This window comes from Cricetulus griseus, chromosome 10 (genome assembly GCF_003668045.3).
Source record: "Cricetulus griseus strain 17A/GY chromosome 10, alternate assembly CriGri-PICRH-1.0, whole genome shotgun sequence".
NCBI classification, from domain to species: Eukaryota; Metazoa; Chordata; class Mammalia; order Rodentia; family Cricetidae; genus Cricetulus; species Cricetulus griseus.
This window is the reverse complement of record NC_048603.1, coordinates 20,911,954-20,936,462: the sequence shown is the minus strand read 5'-3', so window position 1 is coordinate 20,936,462 and position 24,509 is coordinate 20,911,954. Positions and strand designations below refer to the sequence as shown.

The 24,509-nt window shown below is 40.5% G+C and overlaps 1 long non-coding RNA gene across 1 annotated transcript in view; it reads right to left on the bottom strand.

The window, feature by feature from the left end:
• Positions 1-23,291, bottom strand: part of LOC107977627 — a 60,720-nt gene extending 37,429 nt beyond the window's left edge. The window contains exon 1 of the long non-coding RNA XR_004771275.1: positions 21,328-23,291. This is a non-coding gene — a long non-coding RNA (uncharacterized LOC107977627). The remainder of the gene's footprint in view (positions 1-21,327) is intronic.
• Positions 23,292-24,509: the final 1,218 nt, after the last annotated feature.

Sequence of the window (24,509 nt, the reverse complement as noted above, 5' to 3'; positions counted from 1 at the left end):
CTCTGTCTTAATTATTAACCTACTTCTATAAATCTATGTATTTCCATGAGGCTGTGGCTTACAGGGTGATGCCCCAGAATGTTGTTACTCTTGGGCAGCATAGCGATTCAGTGGTGGGCTCCCTCGGCTTCCCTTTTCCAGAATTCTCCTTGTCTCCAAGTCCTACCTATCATCCTGCCTCATTGGCCAAACAGTGTTTTGTTCATTAACCAATAAGAGAAACATATATACAGAAGGACAACCCCCATCATCACTTTTTAGAAACATTAGGGAATTAATGCTATCCGTAACTGCTTCATGCCACTTGCATACAGAGGAATGAGTTGGCCGCTGCTGTTGTTAAGCTCTGTTTTGTTTGATTCACCTGCCAACCTTGTCTCTGGAAGACAAGCCAAAGCCACCATACCTCCATACTTTCATCACTATCAAAGCTTCTGATCCCATGTTTCTACAACACCCTTCTCACTCCTGCTTAGACAGCTTCCTGCTGCCATACATTGAGGAAGCTTCTTATTTTCTTAATCCCTTGCTACTTTTTTGACACTATCGAAAAGTAAGTTCCTCTTCTCTGTAGTTTGTACACCGTGAAAAACAACCACCTCTTCATTTTCACAGGGAAATGCATAGTGTTCCTGCATTGAAAGAGTTGCATATTAAGAGCAGCTCACCCTTCAAGTCTTAAAGTTTCATTGGGTTTAGGCCTAGGATGGCTTGCAAATCTTTATTTTACTATAGCTAATGGTATGGGCCCAGCATTAAGCAGTGATGTCAATAGATCATTGCAAAATAAAATATCTACAGTTGCTTCAATATATTTCTCTGAGCACCAAATTTGGAAGGAATTGGCCTTTTGTGTGCCAAGACTGAACTTACTTAAAAGGAGTTATGAGCAAGAGGGTCTCTATAGGAAACCCCAAACATCTGCATATCAATATAAATACTGTGACATGGGCATTTATTAGCTACTTGAAAATATTGTTAGCTAATTGGATGATCACATGTTCCCCATAAGTCTCTGGCATTGGGAAGGATTAAGAGATGTGATCTTCTGGTCTACAAGAGCTAGTTCCAGGGCAGCCTCCAAAGCCACAGAGAAACCCTGTCTCGAAAAACCAAAGAGAGAGAGAGAGAGAGAGAGAGAGAGAGAGAGAGAGAGAGAGAGAGGTGATCTTGTTAACCCCATCGTGGAAATACTTCAAGATTTTGAAAGACTAGTGCTATTTCAAGCTATCTCTCTCAGCTCCCTGTTTGTGGGTCAGGATGGGGCTCCAGCTTTTTGCTGCCTGTTACCTCCACTCCTGCCACCACTGATCTAACAGTAAACCCTTCCTTCTGTAGGTTTCCTTAGTCATGGTGTTTTATCACAGCAATAAAAAAGTCACTGAGATGATAGTCCATTAAAATACAAAGGATAAACTGGTCTTGAAAAGTTCCTAGATGCAAATATGGATTTTGGTTTTTTTTTCTCTATCCCCCCACCTTGTGAGTAGGGGTCAAAACAAAGGATTCATTTAACTCTTATTGGATAATTATGCATGAACTGTGGGGCAGATCATCCTTCTCACTTCACAAACAGCTGGGTGAAGGAACTTGACCATGATGATAATACTAGAATCAAAACCTCATCTCTGTGATAGAATGTTTTTGTCATTATGTCCATTGCCTTGTGTGAGCTCTCATCTTGCAAAGCTAATCACTTTACATCTCCATCTTACTCTTCTCCAATGCCATGGAACTCTTCATGCTGTGTTCAAGTCATCCCACCCATTATGCAATGTATGATGTCACAGTCAAATTACAGGGAGAATAGACTTTGGCCAAGAGGGTGTCACAGCATGTGACTTTGTGATGATTCTTTCAGCTGTGGCTTATGTTCATCCTTTACATTATCCTTCAGATAACCTGACTCTGTCTAGAATTCATGTTCATTCAATCCAACTTATGTAACTAAAACATATGTAGTAGATGTGTTATTAGAGCAAGACTCAACATTTTAGGTCTATCCCTTCCTCTTGCTGACTCACTGAGTTGACATTTTTTCACTGGAAAGACTTTGTTGACATAGTTGAAAATCTACCTAAGCAGAAATATCTGGCTTACCTGTTAACAGTTCTAGCACATGGTTGGTGAGGGTAGCAGTCATACAAACTTATATCAATATCAGAGATGTCTATTAATCCTAAAACTGTCATCTTCAAAAGCTATTCATTCTTTTCTCTTACAAATTTATAAAACCAAGATTGGCAGATTTTTCCCTCTATATGCTTGCCTGTTGATAGTTGTGTAGATTTTTCTCACCGAAGAAAAGAAAATTTTATCTATACTTTAATCTCTTTCAGTCTCTCTATATATGTATGTATACATATTTATATATGTGTATATTTATATGTATGTGTGTATGTCTCTATGTATATCTCCTCTGTGTGTGTGTGTGTGTGTGTGTGTGTGTGTGTATGAGAGAGAGAGAGAGAGATTTATACATATGATCAGGAACAGAGAAATGTTTTCACATAATTCCAATAAAGGAGGTACAACAAGTACTATAAGAGAGAATGGGAAATAATCTGCTTCTGTCAGAGGTGAGGAGAGGATTCCAATAAAGAAAAGACCAGGCATGACCTTCAAAGCTGACATTCCAACCATTTGATGAAAACAGGAAAATATTGCTACATATAAGCTGGACCCGGGGAAGCAGCTTCCAAAGTAGATCCCACTTCAATGTGCATCCTGAAAAAATACATACTCTTACCCACTCTCTACAGATAGTCTGAACCTCCCTACGTATTGTGTCTCTATAACTCTTCTACCCTCTGTACACAGCCCCGAAGCAAACAGCTTCCATCGCTATAAACAATCTGACTAATGTGCTTGGTGATGATTGTTCTACCCTGTGGAGATGACACACATTGAGCCATTCTCTGATAAGCTAACGACCCTCTATAATTAATGCTGGCTCAGCACAGAGTTGGCAATAAGGCATTGTGAGAGGAAGGCTGTGTTTTCTCTATGAGAATTTTAGCTGTGTGGGCTTCAAAGGGAAATTAAAGAGCTTTGTGATGACAACTCTTTGTCATAGGTGGCTCAGGAAGAACACACTATCAGCTTTGTGCCTTCCTTCTGCTCCAAGAAGTACAGCCTGTGGCTGATCTCCATGAGAGACAAATATTGGGAACACAGTGAGTCTCCACCAATTGGCATTTTTCAGGATACGGGAAGGGTCAGAAGGTGAGTGAATTCTCCCTGATGCTATGTAGGTCTCTGGCCATGGAGGTTTCCCTAGAAGATGAACACTCTGGAAAGATGATTATGAACTGGTGAATGAAAGGACTTCATTTTCTGATAATAACATGTCAAACCTAAGATGTTCTTTTACAGGTAAATACAACTTCTCAACCAATATTTCAACTCATTATTATACAAATTTACAGGAAAGAGAGAGAAATGCTCAGAGCTACAGAGGTAGCAAGACATCAGAAGTGGAACCTGAAATGGAAACCTTGATGTGGTTGCCATAGAGGCCATAGGCGTTGTTAGGGTTACTACCTGCCACATCTTCTTTATTTGGAATCACAGGAGGACATTTCTTTTCCATCCTCTCTGACCCTCCTCTCCATAATGAGATGTATATAAAGAGATCCTCTAAAGCCATGATGAAAGTCAAATCTATACAGTTAGAAAATACTTAATATTACAAAGGAAAACTATGTCACAAATCTCCATCTTATGAGTTGAGCAGAGGAGAGGATGAATGGCTTTTGAGTATGATGCTTTTGCACCAGGGTTGAATGCACAAGACAGCCTAGCAGGGAGACACACTACTCTACTTGGGAAGGTGTCAGAATAAAGAGCTTCTCACAAGGGTCATAGAGCTGCTGAAAGGATCTCTGGCCCCAAATCTGGGAGGAACTGAACAGGCTGGCAGCTGGGAAGGCAAAGGTGGGCATGAAATGAGAATTGGGGTGAGCTGGGACCACGAAGGACAAGCTGGAACCTACATGTGACTTCTGCTACCTTCAAACAAGATTCGACTTGCAATGCTCAAGACCCTGTAAAGAACATGTTGTGTTGGTTAAGCAGCTGCTGGAGGAGTGCTGGGCAGCCACTTCATGCCCATGACATGAGTAGACCATGACAAGGTGACCACACCTAGACCTGCTGCATACACACATGGATGGTCCCTTACAACCACCCCTAAATTTTTGACAAAATGTTTCTTGAGAGCAAGTTTAACAAAGAAACTTTGAGGGATGAGACTCCTGTGGATAGAATTCCATCCAAGACAGACCATAGAGTCACCACAGCGACCTGTGACCTTTGGTTATGAATGACAGCAGGGGAGGAAATTCTGGGTCCAACCCACTTGGGAATCAGAACTTTCACCTCTGTTAAAGCTCTTCATCCATAGACAGGGACGAAGAGGCAACCTGGGATTTCTTGCTCTACTTTCCAACTAATCTGTCACCTTTATTTAGTTGTAAATATTTCATAATCTGAGCTATGGTTTTCACTGCCTGCCTCATTTTAAGATTTCCTTTATGTATCTTCACAAATATAAAGCAAATTAGGTCTAGATTGGAGATATCATAGTCAGGAAATTATGAGTCAATTTATCACCATAGTAGAGGGGCAAGATCAAAGTTTCATAACAGTTACAGCCTGTAACAAGACATAAAAGACACAGTGTTACAGAACAAACAACATAAGCATATTTGTTATGTGGGAAACCCAGGGAAGACTCAAACCACAAGTTAGGAGACCTGACACTGCAGAGCAGTTGTGAACATTTCAGTATAGTTAGAAAAGGCCATAGCCTACTTGATCAAGTCAGTTAGAAATTCGGGTCCATGATGACAAGATAAGGAATGCAGATTTAGCTTCTTTTCATGCTAACAGGGATGCTCATATTTGAGAATATTTTCCTTTTTATCTAAGAAGATATATCGACAGGCTCCGAGTTAATCTTCTCAAAGAATCTGAGTCAACAAACTCTCCATTTCCACAGCTTCTTTATTAACTGTTAAATGAGTTTCATTTAGATATTTAGATTCTGCCTTGGCTACATTTTTTTCCTCAGCCAAATAAAGAACAAGGTGCATATGACTCAAAGTTTCCATGGGGTGGGACAAAAACAACTTTGGAGGAGAGAATTAATTTCTTCCAGAGTCCTGGCAGGAATGCTAGAATCTTCCTGGGGAACAGAAAATTCAGGACTGGTCTTCTGTAGACCTGGGGCTCCATGTGACATGCTCTGTGTGGTTCTGGAAATTGCACACAAATAAAGCCACTGGCCATGGGCTGAAGGCTCCCACCGGAGTTCAGGATTCTTTTGCAGGAAATACTTGTACCAAACAACGGGAGAGATTTTCAGGAGGAAAAGAAGCTCAGCATAAGCCCTTTGTACTATGCCAAGTCCATATTAAAAATAAACAAGAACTACAAAATTGAAAATCATCACTCTACAGGAGTCTGTGGACAAAGCAGTATTAGTTTGCCCAGAGGCAGAGAGAACAGTCAGAAAACAGGCACATTAAGCATATGGCTAAACACATAAAAGTAAAAAAAAAAACAATTAAAATGACAATATGGAAAACAAAGTAACTAAAGACAGTAAGTAAAAAAAAAAAAAAGAAAGAAAACAACAAAATCAGACAAAGGATACAGTTGATGTTCTGTAACAATCTACCATTGTGTTTTTGCTGATTGATCGGCCATGTGGTCAAACCACATTCTCAATATTTATACCGATAAACCTGAACTTTTCTCAATATTGTGTCTTTTTTCAGTAGGGGAAAATTAATGCAGACACCCATAACTGACACTCAAGTGCTGTGAATAAGTGACGGTTAGTGCTTATTCTAAAGGGGACAGCTCTGTCACTACCGCACTCATCTGCCAAGGTTCAGGGAACTCTATAAATGAGGAACCAGAAAGAAATGTTAGCGCCACTGATGGGGACAAATGCTGTAGAAAGCTGTACTCTGGCCATGACAGTGCTACTGTGCTCATCAACTCACATATCTGCAAAAGGGCTGCACTAGATCAAGACAGCCAAAGTTCCAGCATGGACGGGAAAGGAATTCACAAGGCCCCACCCCTGACTGAGGCAGTACAGGCAGTTGTGGCTGCTTGGGGAGAAAGAGACATTCTTTGGGGGTTTGTGGTCACTGGTAAGATGTCTACATGTCAGTGAACAGCCTCACACTCACATGCATACATCCAACACTAATCAGAACTAGTGGGTTATCAAATAGAAAGAATGGATAAATGAAAGAGGGAATAAAGAGAGGAAGGGCGGGAGGAAGGGAAGAAGGGAAAGATTAGGGATACAGGGTTGGGAAGAGGACACTTTGGGGAAGTCTGGGGAAAGTTGTGGAAAGCAGTATATGTAACCATATTACATTGTACATATCTATGAAATTATTAAAAAAAAAAAGAAAGAAAAATCTCATAGGAAAGACACCTTCAGGGAGTGGGTAGGTTAGACAGCAGATTAGTGGCAACTGAAAAGAGAATTTATAGACTGGAAGGCAGGATGAATTACCTGGACCAAGACAAAATTTTCAAGAATCAGAAGGCCTAGATAGCAACATAGCCAAAAGGTCCCACTTGCCTCACAGATTGTACAAGCAAATACTAGGGAAATAAATATGTGTTCTCCTGTCATATGGATAGAGTCTCACATGTTGCAGGGAGATAGAGGCAAAGTGACAATTCAGAAGCAAATGAGTTACATTGCGAACGTGTTCTCTTGTAGTCTTATTTTTAATGGGGTTGCCATCTTATTGTTAAGTTATACATTTATTTATTCATCCTGTATAGAAGTATTTCCCCCAGATGTATGTATTGCAAACACCTTCTCCTGTGTCTTCCCTCTTCATGTTCTTAACAAGCCCCCTTTTTCTGAGACTTTTTTTAAGCTCATAAAGTTTAGTTTGTTATGTTGAATGCTGAGTGTTTTCCCAACAAAACTTGTTAAAAAAATATAGAGGCCTATTCTAACGCTACACACACACACACACACACACACACACACACACACACACACACACACGCACATATACACACACACACACAAGTTTATCTTGTGTTTTCTTCCTAGGAAGTCTAGTTGCAGCATTCATGTTCGGATTAATGATCCATTTCAATTTCCTTCTTCGTTTGGTATGATGACTTAAATTTCTGTTAGCCACCGATTGAAAAGCCTTGGTCCTGAGCCCTATTGTGGGAGTGTGGATTTACTTCTGATGTCCTTCACATCTCTGATGCCTTTGTCTTCCTACCCTTTCAGCATCAGCACCTGCCGCCATTGCAATGGGTGTCTCAGCCCAAGTATGATTCTTGTAGTTTTATATCTTATTGGATCAGAGAGACAACTAGGAAGTGTCTAAAACCTTTTCTTGCTGCTGACCTGTTGATAATCTCTGTTTAAACAGGAAACTAACAGTAGAGAATTCTTAAATGCCTTTTTTTCTCATTTAGAAACAATCAGTTTACAGTATTAATCACCCCCACCATTTCCTCTCCCTCCCATCTTCCTATGCCCCCTTCCCAAACACACCCCCCACCCACTCCCCAATGACAAGGGGCCTTCCATGGGGGATCAGAAAAGTCTGTCACATCATTTGTGGGAGGGCCTAGGCCCTGCTCCATGTATCTACTCTGAGAGAGTATCCCTCTGTAGGGAATGGGCTCACTAGGGACAAACCCTGGCTCCACTGTTAGAGGTCCCATAGACTGCCCAGGCCTCCTAGCTGGCACCCACATTCAGAGGGCTTGTTTCGATCCAATGCTGGTTCCTCAGCTTTATGACTGGGGTCTCTGTGCTCTCATTAAATCAGGTCAGCTGTTTCTGTGGGTTTCTCCAGCCTGGGGTCTTGACTCCTTTGTTCATCCCTCCTCCCTCTCTGCAACTAGATTCCAGGAGTATGGCTCAGTGCTTAGCTGTGGGTGCCTGTTTCTGCTTCCATCAGCTACTGGACGAAAGCTCTAGGATAGCAATTAAGGTAGTCATCATTCTTATTATAGAGGAAGGATATGAAAAGTGACCTCTCCACTACTGCCTAGATCCTTAGGGTCATCTTTGTGGATCGCTGAACATTTCCCTAGTGCCAGATCCCTCTTTAAACCTATACTGGCTCCCTCTATTAAGGCATCTCTTATCTTGCTCTCCTCTGTTCCTCCCCTGACTTAGTTTTCCTGATTCTTCATGTCTTCATCCCCTTTCTCTTCTCCTCTTCTCTTTTTCCTACCTCCCTTTCCTCTCCCCTTGTGCTCACAATTTGCTCAGGAGTTCTTGGCCTTTTCCCCTTCTTCAGGGGACCATATATTTTTGTCTTAGGTTCCTCCTTGTTTCCTAGCTTTTCTGACGGTGTGGATTGTAGGCTGGTAATCCTTCTCTCTATGTATAATATCCATATATGAATGAGTGCATATCATGCTTGTCTTTCTGTAACTGGGTTACCTCAGTCAGGATGGTTTCTCCTAGTTCCATCTATTTGCCTGAAAATTTCAAGATTTCGTTGTTTTTTTCCACTGAGTAATATTCCATTGTGTAAATGTACCACATTTTCTCCATCCATTCTTTGGCTGAGGGGTATCTAGGTTGCTTCCATGATCTGGCTATTACAAACAATGCTGCTATGGACATGGTTGAATATATGTCCTTGTTGTATGAATGTGCATCTTTTGGGTATATGCCCAAGAGTGGAATTGAGGTAGACTGATTTCCATTTTGCTGAGAAACCGCCATACTGATTTCCAAAGTGGCTGCACAAGTGTGCACTCCCACCAACAATGGAGAAGTGTTCCCCTTTCTCCATATCCTCTCCAGCACAGATTGTCATTGGTGTTTTTGATTTTAGCCATTCTAACAGGTGTAAGATGGTATCTCAGAGTTGTTTTGAGTTGCATTTCCCTGATGGCTAAGGATGTTGAGCACTTTCTTATGTGTCTTTCAGCCATTTTAGATTCCTCTATTGAGAATTGTCTATTTAGTTCTGAACCCCACTTTTTAATTGAATTGTTTGGTGTTTTGGTGACTAGCTCCTTGAGTTCTTTGTATATTTTGGAAATCAGCCTTCTCTAAGATGTGGGATTGGTGAATATCTTTTCCCATTCTGTGGGCTGCTGTTTTGTCTTGTTGACTGTGTCCTTTGCCTTACATTAAGGAAATGTACTCCCATGACTAGTCTGTGGATAGCATCATAAAATAATGAGCATATTTCATAGTTTTCATATTTATTGAAATCATATGGTTTTTCCTTTGGTTGTAAGTCTTATAGATTACGTGTATCAATTTCCATGGTCTGCATTGCCCTTGTACTCCTACAAATATCCCTACGAAGTGACAATACAGCCTTATTTTATGCACTTTTGATTTTATCAGCTAATGTGCTGCTTAGAAATTCTGTGCTGCTGTTCTTGCTGCAGATATTTGTCTGCAGTTTTCTTTTAACATCATGTTCTGGTTTAGATAACAGAGTTACACTTATATCATACATAATGTGTGATATAAGAGAGAAACAGTAAACTTGGAACTGTTTTTCAGTGGCTACAGAATCAACCAATGAAGAGATATAGACCCACCATGTTCTTCAGGGCAGGAAATATTTTAATTAAGATTAAAAATTTTAAAAGGGCACTTATTTTATATTTATTATTTTTCTAATGACATTGTGGTTTTACAAGATTTTTTTTTTTTACATTATTTACTGGCACAATTGTGTGACTTCCTCTGGGGTGATACCAGCAAACATCTATTCACCCAGATCACTCTAGCTACAAATAAAATAATTCCATTCAAGTCTAGCTTATGGAACCCTTGAGTTTTAGGGGTTCCCTACTAGAGTTTGGGTAAGATTGAAAGGCAGCAGTGGGACAAAAAGTTACCTAACCTCTGCCCCAGTATGAGTGACAACTAATAAGATCTGTGTCCCTACAGCTCTCTGCATGACATGCAAGCTGCTCAGGTGGCCAGAGTCCCTCCCTCCCCAGACAATTGTTTTATATAGCCTTGAGAGGGTTGCTTACCCATCTTCTAAGTTTCAGGGGTTCCCCAGGACTTGTGAGTTTTCTTTATTTCCTGAGCCTAGTAAATTTCATTTCATTTTAACTCTTAGCATCTTCTTTTCAAAACAGAAAGTCACAATTCAGAGGAAATATCTGTATAAAAATATTTTTTTACTGTCTTTTCAATGCATAGAATTTTAGTGACTTCACAGTTTTAAATTTCTGATATCATTATCCTACATGCTCTTCATCATTCTTCATGAGGATTTTGCAATGGTACTGTACTTAAATTTTGACCTTATTTATTTTCCTACTGTTCATTCAATTTTAGGTTTCCTGTTTCTGGTCTGATCTGTTTTTTATTGTTTAATTATTTTCTTTGCTCCCTGTTTGCTTAAGCTGCTCTTTCATTTCTAACTTCCAGCTCTGGCAATATTCCTTGTGAGTCTTGGGCAAGTTCCTTAATTACTCTGTCTTGGTTTCCTTATTGTTCAGCTAGGGATAGTGCTGTTGACTGTTTTATTTGCTTTCTGCGTGAGATGAACATGATGGTTTCTGAGACACACAAATACTGAGTGTTAGAAGTTGCTATCCATTTAATAATAATCACAGAAAATCCATTTATTGATTTCTTATTAATTAGATAACAATAATCTCACAGTAAGGCACTGTTTTGCTGCAATTTTTTTAAGTGATGGAAAAGCAGAAAGGAGGAGAAATAATAAATGGAGCCACTCTGAATCCAAAATCTGTGCTCTTAACCAACACAGATGCTGCCTCCTGTTGGATATTAATGTAAAAAGAGTTACATTCGTTATTGCAGGTCCTTTTTACACACTACTGTGATTTGGATGGTGCTATGATTTGGAAGTGTCCCCCACAGCCCATGTATCAGAAATATCTTCCCAAGTTGACATATGGTGTTGAGAAGCAGGACCTCTATGAGATGATGAGGTCCCTACAACAGAGCCTGCCTGAATATATTAGATTTATCATGGGAGTGGGTTCCTGCAAAACTGAGCTTGTAAGGGTGGTGTCTGTTGCTTTTATGTTTCTCTGTAGCTCTTCTCACACACCCTCTACCCCCAGTAATGACTCAAGCAGATTTATTAGCCTCTTCCCTTATTTGTGTAAAGCAAGTAAGGGAAGTCTCATGCTTTCTTCAATATGTTATATATCTTTTGTCATTTTTTAAATTTCAAATGTGTATTTGAACTGGCTAGATTTAATCAACTTGACACAAGCTACAATCACCTGGTATGAGGAAACCCCATTTGAGAAAATGCCTCTATCACATTAGCCGGGATACAAGTCCATAGGGCATTATCTTGACTGATTGATATGCAAAGGCCTAGTCCACTAAGAGCTATATAATGCCCGGGTAAGTGGTCCAAAGTAGTGTGAGAAAGCAGAGGAGGCAATTCAGTAAGCAGTGCCCCTCCATGGCCTCCTCTGCTTTGGTTCCTGACACCAGGTTCCTGCCTTTAGTTCCTGCCCCAACTACTCTTCATGGAGAACTATAATTATAAGCTGAAACAGCCCTTTGTCTCAGTTTGCATTTGGTCCTGTTGTTTATCATAGCAACATATTTTAGACAACACTTAGCTTAAGTCTGGAATACTGCTATAGAATTTCACACCCCCATTTATTTAAGATTAATGGTCATATTTCACCTTTTCTGCTACTATAAATGCTAGAAAAGTATGTGTGTAGTGGGTTTATAATAAAGTTATAAAAACCTCAAACTCTATGCCACTCCCCTTTGTTTCAACTCATTCTTTAAATTTGACAGTCTGGTAGGTATAACTAGCCTTCCATTGAATAATTACAGAGAATTGAACTACAGCAACCCTTCCATAGCTGTTGTTGGCATGGTTGCTTGGCTGGCTGTTAGTTTAGTGAGGGAACTTGGATAAGGACAAAGCTGGATTGTTGGTCTCATTTATTATTAATGGAGAGTCTCTGTTGTGCTTTTAATCAGACTACCACTTCAGTCTCTCAAAGCTCTTGTAAATCTCTGCTTCTGCTTCCATCAGCTACTGGATGAAAGCTCTAGGGTGACATTTAAGGTTGTCATCAATTTCATTATACAGGAAGGGCATTTAAGGTAGCCTCTCCACTATTGCTTAGATTCTTAGTTGGGGTCATCCTTGTGGATTCCTGGGAGTTTCCCTAGTGCCAGGTTTCTAGTTAAGTCCATAACAGCTCTCTCTATCAAGGTGTCTCTTTTCTTGCTCTCCTCTGTTCTCCCAGCTCAACCTTCCTGATCCCTCATGTGCTCCTCCACCCTCCCCTTTTCCCCTTCTCTTTCTCCTACCCCCTTTCCCCTCCCCCATACTCTCAATTTACTCAGGAGATCTTGACCCTTTCCCCTTCTCTGGGGTCCAGGTATGTCTCTCTTAGGGTCCTCGCTGTTTCCTAGCTTCTCTGGGGGTTGTGCAATGTAGGCTGATTGTCCTTTGCTCTATGTCTATGCACTGAGCCAAACTCCTTGAATACAGCTGCAGAGAGGGAGGAGTGATGAACAAAGGTGTCAAGACCATGCTGAGTAAACCCACAGAAACAGCTGACCTGAACAAGTAAGAGCCCTGGACCCCAGACTGACAGCTGGGGAACCAGCATGAGACGGAACCAGGCCCCTTGAATGTGGGTGTCAGTTGTGGGGCTTGGACAATCTATGGGGTCACTGGCAGTGGAACCCGTATTTATCCCTAGTGCATGAACTGGATTTTTGGAGCCCATTCCCTATGAGGCTAGCCTAGATAAAGGGGGAGGGCCTCAGTCCTGCCCCAAATGACGTGACAGACTTTTATGATCCCCCATCCCAGATAAGCATCAATGTCAGATCAAAGAAATGATCCCACCCAAGCATAGCTTAATTAAACCAGTGAATTTATTGGGGTTTCCTACAGGATTGTGCAGGACTTTGACTCGAAGGCACCTGTGTCACCAAAATGTCCACCGTATCATGGGTGGCATCCCTAGATTTCCCTGTGTAACATGGGGAGGAGCCTTGAGAATCTTGTAACCTTAGTTTTTTTAAATATGTTTTTATGTACGCATATATCTGTATCAATGAATATGCATGCTGCATGAACACAGGGGCTCAGGATGGCCAGAAGAATTACAGGTGGCTTCCAGCTCTCCAGTCTCAGTGCGGGAAACCAAACTCTTGTCCTCTGCAAAAGTGGCAAACACTTTCTGGCACTGAGCTATTTGGCAAGGATCTTTCCTGAGTCCTAAGAGTTTCACCAGCTTCCAGAGTCTTCAGAGAAACCTCCGAAAAAGAATGTTTCAATGTGGATAAAAGTAGTCTCTGTAAAAGTTTGGCAGCTAAATCCCAGGAAGCCAGAAAAATGGCAAGCAATGGTATATGATGAGGATGAAGGTCATAGAGGTTGTTTGGCACTTAACTGGGTGTTAGGAACTCTTGGTAAACATTTAAAGTGGATTATAACAGCTGAAAGAGTAAGTAGACATTCACCTATGCCTGGCATAGAAGGGTCATGACCAGTCTTCCTTTTCTCCTTCAGAGAATTCACATAATTTCTTAGTTTGACATTTAGTCTAACTGCCAATCTAGAGCAATCTAGAGATAGTGAGTGGCCTTTCCGTTTTGGGGGGTTGAGATCAGGAGATCAAATGAACTCCTTACCAAGGAAATACTCAAGCAAAGGGTCTCACAGGTAACACATGAATAGAAAAAGACATTTATTAGCCATTTAATGTCTCCAGGGCACAGAAGTGACTCCAGCAAGACGCATGTCTTCTGTGCCCTTTCCAGCTGCCACTTTGTATGTTAATTGCTCACCCTTAACATTTATTATCAAATCTGCCCGTTTGAAGTCCTCAAATGAAGGGGGGGAAGGTGCTCTTGGCTCAGGGGACCCATCTTCCCATTGCTTTATGGAAATGAAACTTGGAATTTGTTTACTGCTAGTCTGTGAAATCCCAGGTGGGGCGATGCTAACTGTAAAAGATAGGGTGGTGGAGGCTGTGTTTCAGCCACGAGTGTACCATAAAATTGGATGCACTGCATGCCTGAATTCTCATTCTTCTGCACACATGTTAGAGTGATTATATAATGGCATCTCTTTTTGGTGTTCCTTAGGCACTTTATATCATTCTAAATAGTAGATAAACAGAGAGGCACACCTTATCAAAAGTGTTTCCTTAATCAGCCTCAATATTCACAGAGGAAGTAGTAAACAAAACCAACAAACCATCAAAATATATTGTGCTCTGCTCTTCTTTGTAGTGACAAAATTAATTCTTCTTGGCCTCATTTAGATCCTATTTACCCTTGCCTTAAGCAACTAATAACACAGTCAGTATTGGTTAAGGAAAAAAGACTGTAACAACTGACAGCTGCTATAATATTTAAGAAGTCAGGCTATAAAGGGAAGACACAAACAATAATCAGAGGACTATTTAGTTTAGGGACAAACAGCCCAAGCCACTACATCAGATCTCCTATAGCCACTCTCACATTCCATCTGCAATCAGTTCTGAGCACACCACTGTATTTTGGCACAATCAGTGATGACATCACGCTAAACATTTCTCTTGAGCCAATATACAGAGAACATGAGTTTTGTGACCACATGAAATAAAGAATCAGAGAAATAGTTTCTGCAGATGTGGTTCCTTGCTGTTTATTAATAATTAATATTATGTCATCTTCATATTTAGGTAGTTAACCAAGCAATTGGGTTTTTAAAATGTGTTCATCTGGAGATCAACTCTTCCAAAGAGAACAGGGTTCATTTGAATCATTCTTCCTGTAACAATCTTGAAATGTCATATTTGTGGGCAGGGCTGTGACAGCTTACTCTCTTGTCTGGATAAAAAGAAAGCCTTTTCATGTTGAAAAATTAAGAGGCATTTATTTAATGCCAGGGATTTTGATAATCCCCTTATATTGCTCTTTTACTTTTTCCTTTTAAAAAGTTATTCAGTTTTATTTTATGTGCATGCATGAGTGTTTTGACTGAATGTACATAAGTGCACCACATATGCACCTGGTGCCTGCAGAGATAAGAAGCAGGTATCAGATTTCCTGGAACTGCAGTTGAAGTTGTTTGAGAGCTGCCATGTTGTTTCTAGGAATTGACCTTGCAAGATCAGCAAGCGTTCTTAACCACTGAGCCAACCCTCTAGTTGGCTGTATTACACATCCTCTTACCTACAAGTGGTTGTTTCCATAATATAACCATTTGTATACTTTTAAAAAGGTCAGTGTGTGACTGTGTGCTTATTCCACCATAGTCTACCCTGTGACATAGCAGTACGCTCAAAAATTTATAAAATCAGAAGAAAGAAAGTGATTGATTCTGCCAGGATTATTTGGAAAGGCCATGTAGACTCAATGACATTTTAGTCTATGGCTTCAGAAATGATACATAATTGTTATCATCTCATTTATTCTCATCAAATCTAGGATTTTATGGGCATGAAACTTCATCTGAATTTCATTTGCTATGTATATAATATTGGATTTTAGTACAGTTGAAGAGAGATAATTCTTTCTATAATAAATGTGGAAAGAAGACCTCTTATCAGCTCAATGTTAATGAGATGCAAATTCTTGCCAAGACAAATGTCTAAAATGCCTTCTTTAAAATTTGAATTTCTCAGCTAGCTCTTGCTTCTCTTCTCCCTGCGATGACTTTCTATATCATAAAATGTGAAGTAGATAAGAAATATTTCCAAACTATTAGACTTCTAGGACGTGGTTTCTGAAATCCTCTTCATCTCCAAGAACCCAAGAAGAGGTTATTGTGTCTTTATATCTTCTAAACATGCGATTCAGTTTAGAATGTTTAATTATCATTGCTTTGAACTTTTAACCATTTCTAACTACTCCAAGAAACTCAGGTTTTGAAATGAAGAAGAGAGACAACGTTATTGGATGACGGGATGCCATTCATTTTTCTCTTCTTGAAGAATCGTGAACTTCATAGGTGCTTTATAAACACCTAGGAGTAGCTGAAGACGAACAGGTAAATGGTGATAGTGCCAAAGAAAAGGAGATAAAATATGGATGTGAAATCATCTTGAGAAAAAGGAGATAGTTGACTACGCAGTGGTAGGCATTTGTTGGACAGGGTCACTCAATGCAGTAAAAGAAAATAAGGATTGCCGTCAAATACTCTTTTGATTAGATGATTTGGTGTAGGGGAAATAAAGGAAACTGTTATTTCCTCACGGGACTCAGTGAATGTTACAAAATGCTGGAGACATTGAGAAGGTTTAACTAATAGATCTCTCTCAAGATGTGGGTTCTAGAGATAACACCAACAAGCTGCAGAGATGATGGGCTCCATCATGATGCTCCTTAGAGGAGACTCATTTGCATTATAGTGAGGCTTCTTGAATAGACATTGATAAGATAAGAAATGTGAAACCTATGAGTTGCTGAACTCTACTGAAATCCTTCTTGCTACTGGTAATGTCCAAGTGAGGAGAAGAACTTTGTAGTCTTGGGCATCTTACCCAGTTCAGCTGGCCTCACCAGGAAAGATGTCTGCATCTGACAGCCAGGGACCTCTCTCTTCTCAGCTTTGCTCTTAGTACTTTGTTGATAAATCTCTTTAACTATGGATCTACTTGTGTGTGGCACATGCCCTGACCAATGACATTATATATCCTCATAGGGGAAGACGACTTTTTTGCCTAAGGCTTGTTGGGAAATGATCCGAGAAAAGCCTGATAACCGGATTTACTTGGGTTGTATACACAGCTTTGAATAAAAGAGAAAGCAGGGTTTCCTGGTTAGTGCACTGTACACTTCTGGCCAATTGCTGTAGCTAAGAGGGAAAGCCATGCACAGAGGTCAGTTATCATGAGAAAACTAGGGGACCTTCTTAAACAGAATTCAGGGAAGTGTTCTATCAGTCCAAGTAAATGTTCTAATCAGTAGACTCTGGCTCCTTCTAATGTCCCAGAAAGAGTCCCTAATTCTCATTTCCACACCTCAGAATGTTGTCCTATTTCTTTTAGAATCTTGTCTCCCACTGTTTCTTTCACACAGTTTGAACTTCCTGCTTGGATATCTTTGGTGTGAATCATGCCCATTCACTCGGAAAGCTCTTCCTTTCCACACAACCACTGACATGCCCATCTCTACCATCAAACCATCATCAGTTCCACATGGCAGTGAGATTTACCGCTACAGAAGCTGGGAGAAGATTGAAATATCGTCTAGGTTAAGAATCATTTATGGCCAGAAGGTCAAGACATTTCCAACACAATATGGAAATGGACAAATCAGCCTATGAGAGAAGTATGGCGTTGCCAGGCCACCCTGGGGGTACCAGGGGAGGTTTCCTGGAGGGAACCAGCCTAACTGGAATCCTAATGTTACAGACATGGAAATATAGGAAATAGGAATGGTAATGCATGTAACAGTTGGATACCATTTTGAAAATCCAGAGTCACCTGAGGGAAGAGTATGCCTGCCGGTCATGAAAACAGACTAGTTGCAGTTCCTTTCAGGAATCTTTCTCCCACTAGAGGAAGTTTAACTAAGTGTTTGCTCTTAATATGTCTGCCACTTTCTCTATATCTCGCAAACATCCTGATTAGTCTTCCTCCCTCCCTCCCTCCCTCCCTCCCTCCCCTCCCTCCCTCTCTCTCTCTCTCTCTCTCTCTCTCTCTCTCTCTCTCTCTTTCTCTCTCTCTCTCTGTGCACTTATATTTGCTTCTTTTCAGTTTTCCAAAATTCAAGCTCTTTAGACAGTTGCTATATACTCTGTTGGCATTCTTGCTTCATGCTGACCCCTCCCCCTGCCAACAGGCAAGATACACATCAACCTTCAGGCAGATACTTAGACAGCTCAAAGGGCCCTGCGTTGCGTGGCCATGTAAGAACTCTGTACGCATGTGCAAGTTTTCCCTTTTAAGCGAGCACCGTTGGCCCCTTCTTCCTTCTCCTTCTCTGATCTTGGTTGGCCAACATCTACTCCCCACAACTTTGTTCCCTTCCCCCAGTAAACTTCACGTGGGTTTGTTAAGCTTTGTGGTTCTTGTTTCATCGCCTGCAGCTGCAGCAAAACAAAAACAACCACAACTAAATGTCTCCACAAGATATTAATTAATAAATGCAGCTATTTGCATATGTAAAAAAAAAACTTGTAAATGCATTTATTCAGGATAGGTGAAGGCTCTCCCTGAGTTTAACATAGAAACTGCCCAAAAGCTTCCCATAGCACGGTGCACATGGACAGGTTCCTACTGAAAGGTCTATTGGTCTTACAAGGAAGTGGTGATGCATTTGGGGTGGGGTGCAGAGGTATTTTTATCTAGGCTGTAGATCATTATAATGGGAAGAATGGTGAAAGCAATTTCGCATGGAAACAATCTCCAGCTGCCTGTAACTTTGGCTCAGCAAATGTCACCCCACAACTATTTACTACAGTATTTATCGCTCTGTCATTAGTTCATAAATAACATCAACCTAGCAACCGAGGGACAGCGATGCCACACTACAGCAACCACGATAAGAATTTCAGAAGGCAAAATAAGCCCACGTTCATATCTAAGGAGGAGGCGTCGAGAGTAAACTCTAGCAATTACCAAGACTCATAACTTTCCCCATAAAAACAATCTGAGCAAAGCCTAAATGGTGCTTAGAATAGCGTTCCTCGCCAGAACTCCCTCATAAAACCACAGAACCCAGTGGATATAGTTCTATCTGTCATAGGCCTGAGGCAAATAAACCTCAAACTGATGGGGATGATGTCAAAAGGAATCCCTTTGGGTTTTCATATTCACACTGAAATTCTGATTCTGAGCACCGAATGAGAGCTGAGCCAACTGTTTTGTTAGTAGTTGTTTCTAAGCAAGAGCTGAGAGACATAAGGGAACTTAGGACAGAACCCTCTCATCTTAGTTTTGTATACTGTCTTTTAATGACTTGGAATGCCTTAACTGTGCCTCTCAGAATCAAGTTTACATCTTGCCAAATCATTTTGGCATCCTTACTTGAGCATTAGGAAAATAATTTCTGGAAGGAACTGTCATCAGGATTCTCCCTTTTTTTTTTCTCCAGGCTCTGTGACCACTCGTTTTCTTCTAACCCTCATGGGTTATCTTATCTCCACTTTAAATGTTGGGATGACCCATGCCAGAAGGTCACTCATAAAAGAAGCTGGATCTCTTTCATCTTCAAATCTCCGGGGCCCATCACTGATTCTCTTGGAGTAGAATTCAGAACATTTGGAATCAATGTGAGCAGAGGGGTGGAGGATGCGTTTTCTGGAAAATGAGTCATTGTGGCAACAAGCCCAAGCAGTTCATTTTGGCCTCCCCTGATGCGGGATCCAGGGACCACTCAACTATTACTAGTACTTGCAAGCTGGATAACCAGAAGACACATACTGAACCTACCTGCATCTTAATATCTGTAATTGCAACAAGAGTATACAATAACCCCCTCATTTTGCTGTTAGGATTAGGCAAAGGGGATTGATTCTGAGCAGTGCTAGTGATGATGCCTGGCATCCAAGAAGCACACTGTAGATGAAAGCTCTCCAAAGTTTTCCCTGTCTTACCACTTAACAAATGGCAGGTATCTTGAAAAATTCTAGAGTAATGTGCACTTTCTCAGCCAACATAGAGTATGGAATTGTGAATTGACACTGACCCGTGGCTAAGCCACATTGACCTCAGAGAGGGGGAAAGCAGTATCTGAAGCCATGGACTCTGTCTCTCCATGCCTTCTCCTTTCGTAGCTCTACCACCGAATTGTTCCATCAGCTCCTCTCATCCTCCCATGTAGCCCTTCTTTCCCTTTGTCTTCAGAATTTAAGCTATCCAATCCAGAGAGCTTGTTCCCTTCCCAGTATGTCCACGTAGTACCACACCCTTCCTCCCTTCTGAACCTTTCTTCCCCAGCGGGAGGAAGTTCCTGACACAAGACAGTCTAAAGGGTCTACCCCCACCTCCTTGCTTGTCCCAACCATTCATTGTGTAGCTTCACCCAACATAACAGCTAAAACCCTGCTTTGGAAAACAAGAATGTTAACAATACCCATCTTATAGCATAGTGAGGTGGGGGGGTCATACTTACTTCATACTCACTATGACAAAAGTCAACAGAGATTGGTTGCAAATAAAACCCAGTATGATGTGGGAAAATATGCAGAAACCATGAACCAAAGGTTTAATGTCTGTGGATACTATGTTCTTCAAGTGTTCCAGACACGTCTCCCAGCCCTGTTTTCCCATATGCATCTATGTAGCACAGACAGCTTTATTAAACTGAGAACTTAGAATCTTATTCTGAAATTTCACATGGCACATTTGTGGGTAAATGCCTGTCCTTCCACTACCCACCTCCCAAATATTGCTGCTAAAACCTTTATGCTTGTCAAGGGCTTGGGGATTTGGACATTTTCATCAGAATCCTGGTTTAACAGACACCACACTGTCAGGAAAAATATGAAGACCCCCACAGTAGGACCCTCAAAATCATCTTGCTGAAGTTTTCCTCACTCTGATTATGTCCACGCCTTTCCTTTGTGAATTGCGTTTCGTCCAAGCCCTTGACCCATCACCGTTTATAAATATCACCAACGAGATGTATGTTTCACCTTTGTGACCAGTCACTTCTACCCTATGTGTGGTGCCTGTCAGTGAATAAGCAGTCTCAAGTTTATTATCTGGAAGAGTAGGAAATAAGAACAAACTTGGCCCTTAACCTTGCTTTGGTTGATTTCAAAGACAAGCTAAGATAAGCTTAAAAAAAAAAAAAAAAAAAAAAAAAAAAACAGCTCCTGAAGGCACAGAGGTGGGAAGGCGGAGGTTTTCTTGAACCTTTACAAGAAAAAGCTCAAATTTTCTTGCCACATTTGATCCTGACCTTGCCCCTACCTCTGACAAAATGCTTTGTTCCCTCTGTAGGTACAAGTAAGAAAAAAGAAATGAAATAAAAAGGCGATAGAAATAGCATAAGTCAGAGTGAGACCTGGAAAGGTCTGCTCTCTTACAGTGCACACCAAACTCAACTGTCAGCTTGTGACATAGATGTAATGTTGAGAGTGGCATTGGATTGGCAGTGACATGGAGCCACTGTTGCTTTCATATGCCTTGTGGGAACTACCAGTGAAGGGCATAGGCTGTCCCAGGAGGGAGATCCCAGCCAGAAAACCTGCACCTCACACAGCTCGTGTGCCTCTGTGCATTTTAAGTGCAAGTAATTAAGTTAATGAATAAAAGTTGCACATATTTATAAAATACTACATGATGTCTTGGTGTATACCCATGTTGTGCAGCATTCAGAGCAGAGTGAGCAGAGCTGGCTTCTCAAATGCTTACCCTTTCCACGTGGTTAAGAACTTCTCTTTAGTCTTCATACAGAGGGTATCATTATCTGCGGACATGGCACCGTGCCACTGAACACAAGAGCTGATTTTTTCGACATAGTTGCAACTTCTGTACAGTTTTTAATTAATATTTTTGCAAAGGCTTACATAGTCTTTGTCAATATACTAATCCAGTAATTAAGTCATCATGACTTTCCTTGGTCCTCTTCCTCGTCCTCTTCCTTGATCTCTGGGAGATTCTGCCCAATGAGCTCTGTGGTTGATGGTGGTAAACCTGCGGTCACTGACTTCATGTCCAACTAGATGTATCTTTATTTCCTTTCCAGCAGGTGATTTATGGCTATCACAGCCAACCTTGTTGCTATCCTGTTGCCAAAAATAGCAGGACACTAACATCTTCCTTAAGCATCTCTCAGCTACTGACTGGTGAACATTGGCATAATGGTACCCAAGCATCCTTATTACATGGGTGGGATAATGCCAATGATCTTGGACCTGAGATTTCCCAAAGTGAAAACCTGCCACAAAATAACCTCATTGGTTTCTCTTCTCCCTCTCTGTGACCATTTTTCATTATCAGTGATCATCCAACTCCCATGTAGGTCTCAAGTTATTCTTTAAAGAACACAAAATTAGGACAGGAAACTATATAATTCTCCGCATAGTTGATTTATGGGAGTGGAGGAGTTAGGTTAAAAGCATATTTTCATTGAAAAACAAGGAAAAATTAAAAATAGAGTAATCTTGAGAATTTTGATGAAAAACAGAATCAGTGGAAATAAAGGGAAAAGGTCATTTACAGAATCCTTAGACACAGGTGAAAATGCAAATTGACAATGGTGTCCCAACATGGATGAGGATGTAAGACCAGAATGTCATGGACTGGGTGAATTTCAAACACAAACATGATAGCAATCTTCATACTATTTGTTTGTAGGCTCCACTTGACTCTACCTACACTGAAAATGAATAAGGAGTCATATTATGGCTAACATGAGATAAAAACCAGTATCAGGAAATCTTAACCATTTTAACCTGTGAAATGAAATCCCAAGAGGATATGTAGATATTGCAATAATTAGAATCTTCTTTCAATTTCAATTTAGACACAAGTTATTAATGTCTTTGCCACTACACCAAAGAACCACAAATTCAGCAACTTGAAGCTAACTGTATTTATTCTAGATCTTGGAAGTTAGAAATAAACATCACTGGTACAATATCCAGTTACCAGCAGGCTGCTTCCCTTTGGAGATCTCAAGAGAGTCTACTTCCTCACCTTCTGCCTATGTAACTGCCTACATTCTTTGACTTGTTTCCCTCACTACAACAAGAATATCCCTCCATTATTTCTTTGTTTTTAATCCCTGGTTCCTAATCTATTCCTCCTGTAAGAACCATGTAATCACACTGACCTACCAAGGATATCTGTCTACTTCAAGACCACTAAGAGTTCCAAAGTGCCCTCTGCTGTATAAGGAACTGACATTTTAATAGTCTCACTCCTTATCTACAAAACAATCACTCTCATTTTGATTATATCTCCTTTAGCTTCTCCAAGCAATGCATTGTAACTGTCACTGAAAAGCCATGGCATATATCATGTTATAATTTCACACCTAACACTTTTGTTGTTGTTTATTTTGTTCCATTTCCCAATTGGTTGTTCATCAAAGAGAACATTTCTGTTGAGTCTGTATTTCACAACTTTGAAAAACTTATTATCTTTAGAGGTCTGATTATTTTGTATTCCTCAAGAAATTTGGTGGTTGATTTCAAGGAAGCATCATCTACTGGATATGTCATGATGGCAGCACACATGGACTCACAGAAGTTTCCACAGCACGTGCAGAACCTGTGTGTAGGGGAAGCTGTCGCCACGCCTACTTAGGGCTGGCTACAGGTGTGCCTGACCATGCTTGCCAGGGCATGGTCAGGGTGATGTAGAATGACACTTTCAGGGGACTGCATTTCTCTTTCGATTTCACTTTTGTACTTTCTGGACAGACTGCTGCCATGCCGGCTGGCTAGGTCGCTCTGTAAGTAAGGCTTTTCCCTATTAAATACCCTTGTATTTCTACCTGACTCCGTATTGGTAATTTCCCACTATACCTGTGCAATCACAAGACAGGTCAAATTTCAGTGTGGAGGGGGGAGTTGGGCACACAATCTCACCTCCAGTTGTGACACTACAGGCAATTATTAGCTGTTCGGAAAGAAAGAGTGTAGCCATTCACAAGTCAACCATGCTTCAGTGGAAGACCACATGTCCACACATATTTTGCACAACACAAATTGAGACTTGATTTAAGGGTGCAAAATTGGATGCTTAAGGAAGTGGAATGGATCTGGGGAGATTTGGGGGTGAGTATGATCAAAACATAGAGATCAGTCAAAAAAACTAATTGAAAAAGAAATTTTAACATACAAAAACCTGTCAGTGAATACAGATATTCTACTTCTTTCTTTTTAAAAAAAATAATATTTCTCCTTGCCTTATCACATTGGCAAGAATTTTTAGGACAATATTTTACAAAGTCATGATAGCAGGCATCCTTTCTTTCAGCCTAATGTTTTCAGAAGTGCCTTTCCCACCAAAATGATGCTAGCTGTAGTCCTGAAGGCACTTTTGTCATTTAAGAAGTTACCTTCTATAGTGTTTTTGAGGGATTTTGCTATAAAAGGGTATCGAGTTTAGTCATGAATGGCTATTTATGTAAAAAACAAAATTACCACTCTGTATTCATTAAAATAATATTTTCTTTTTAGTCTATTAGTAAGGTGACTTGCCAGATTTATTTTGTGTGCTAGAAGAGCCTCATACTCTTGGGATGTGTATTTCTGAACTGCATATTAGTATCTTTGGTATATATCATTGGACATCATTTATTAATACCTGGCAATATATAGTGAACATGTTCTATAAATACACATGACTTATAGTGTCTTTGTCTTGTTTTCATTTCAGTTAATTGTAGCCTTATAAAAATTCTGTATGTGTGTAAAATGGAAGACTAGAAACTGCTTTCTTGTGACCCAGTTATGAGAATAATCAATGTGAGGAAATAAAATGTACTCCTAAGGGAGAAAGAAGAGGCACCTCAGAAATTCACATAGGTTCTGACAGAACACTAGAAAAGAGATGGGAAAATGAGGGATGCACAGAAATATCCA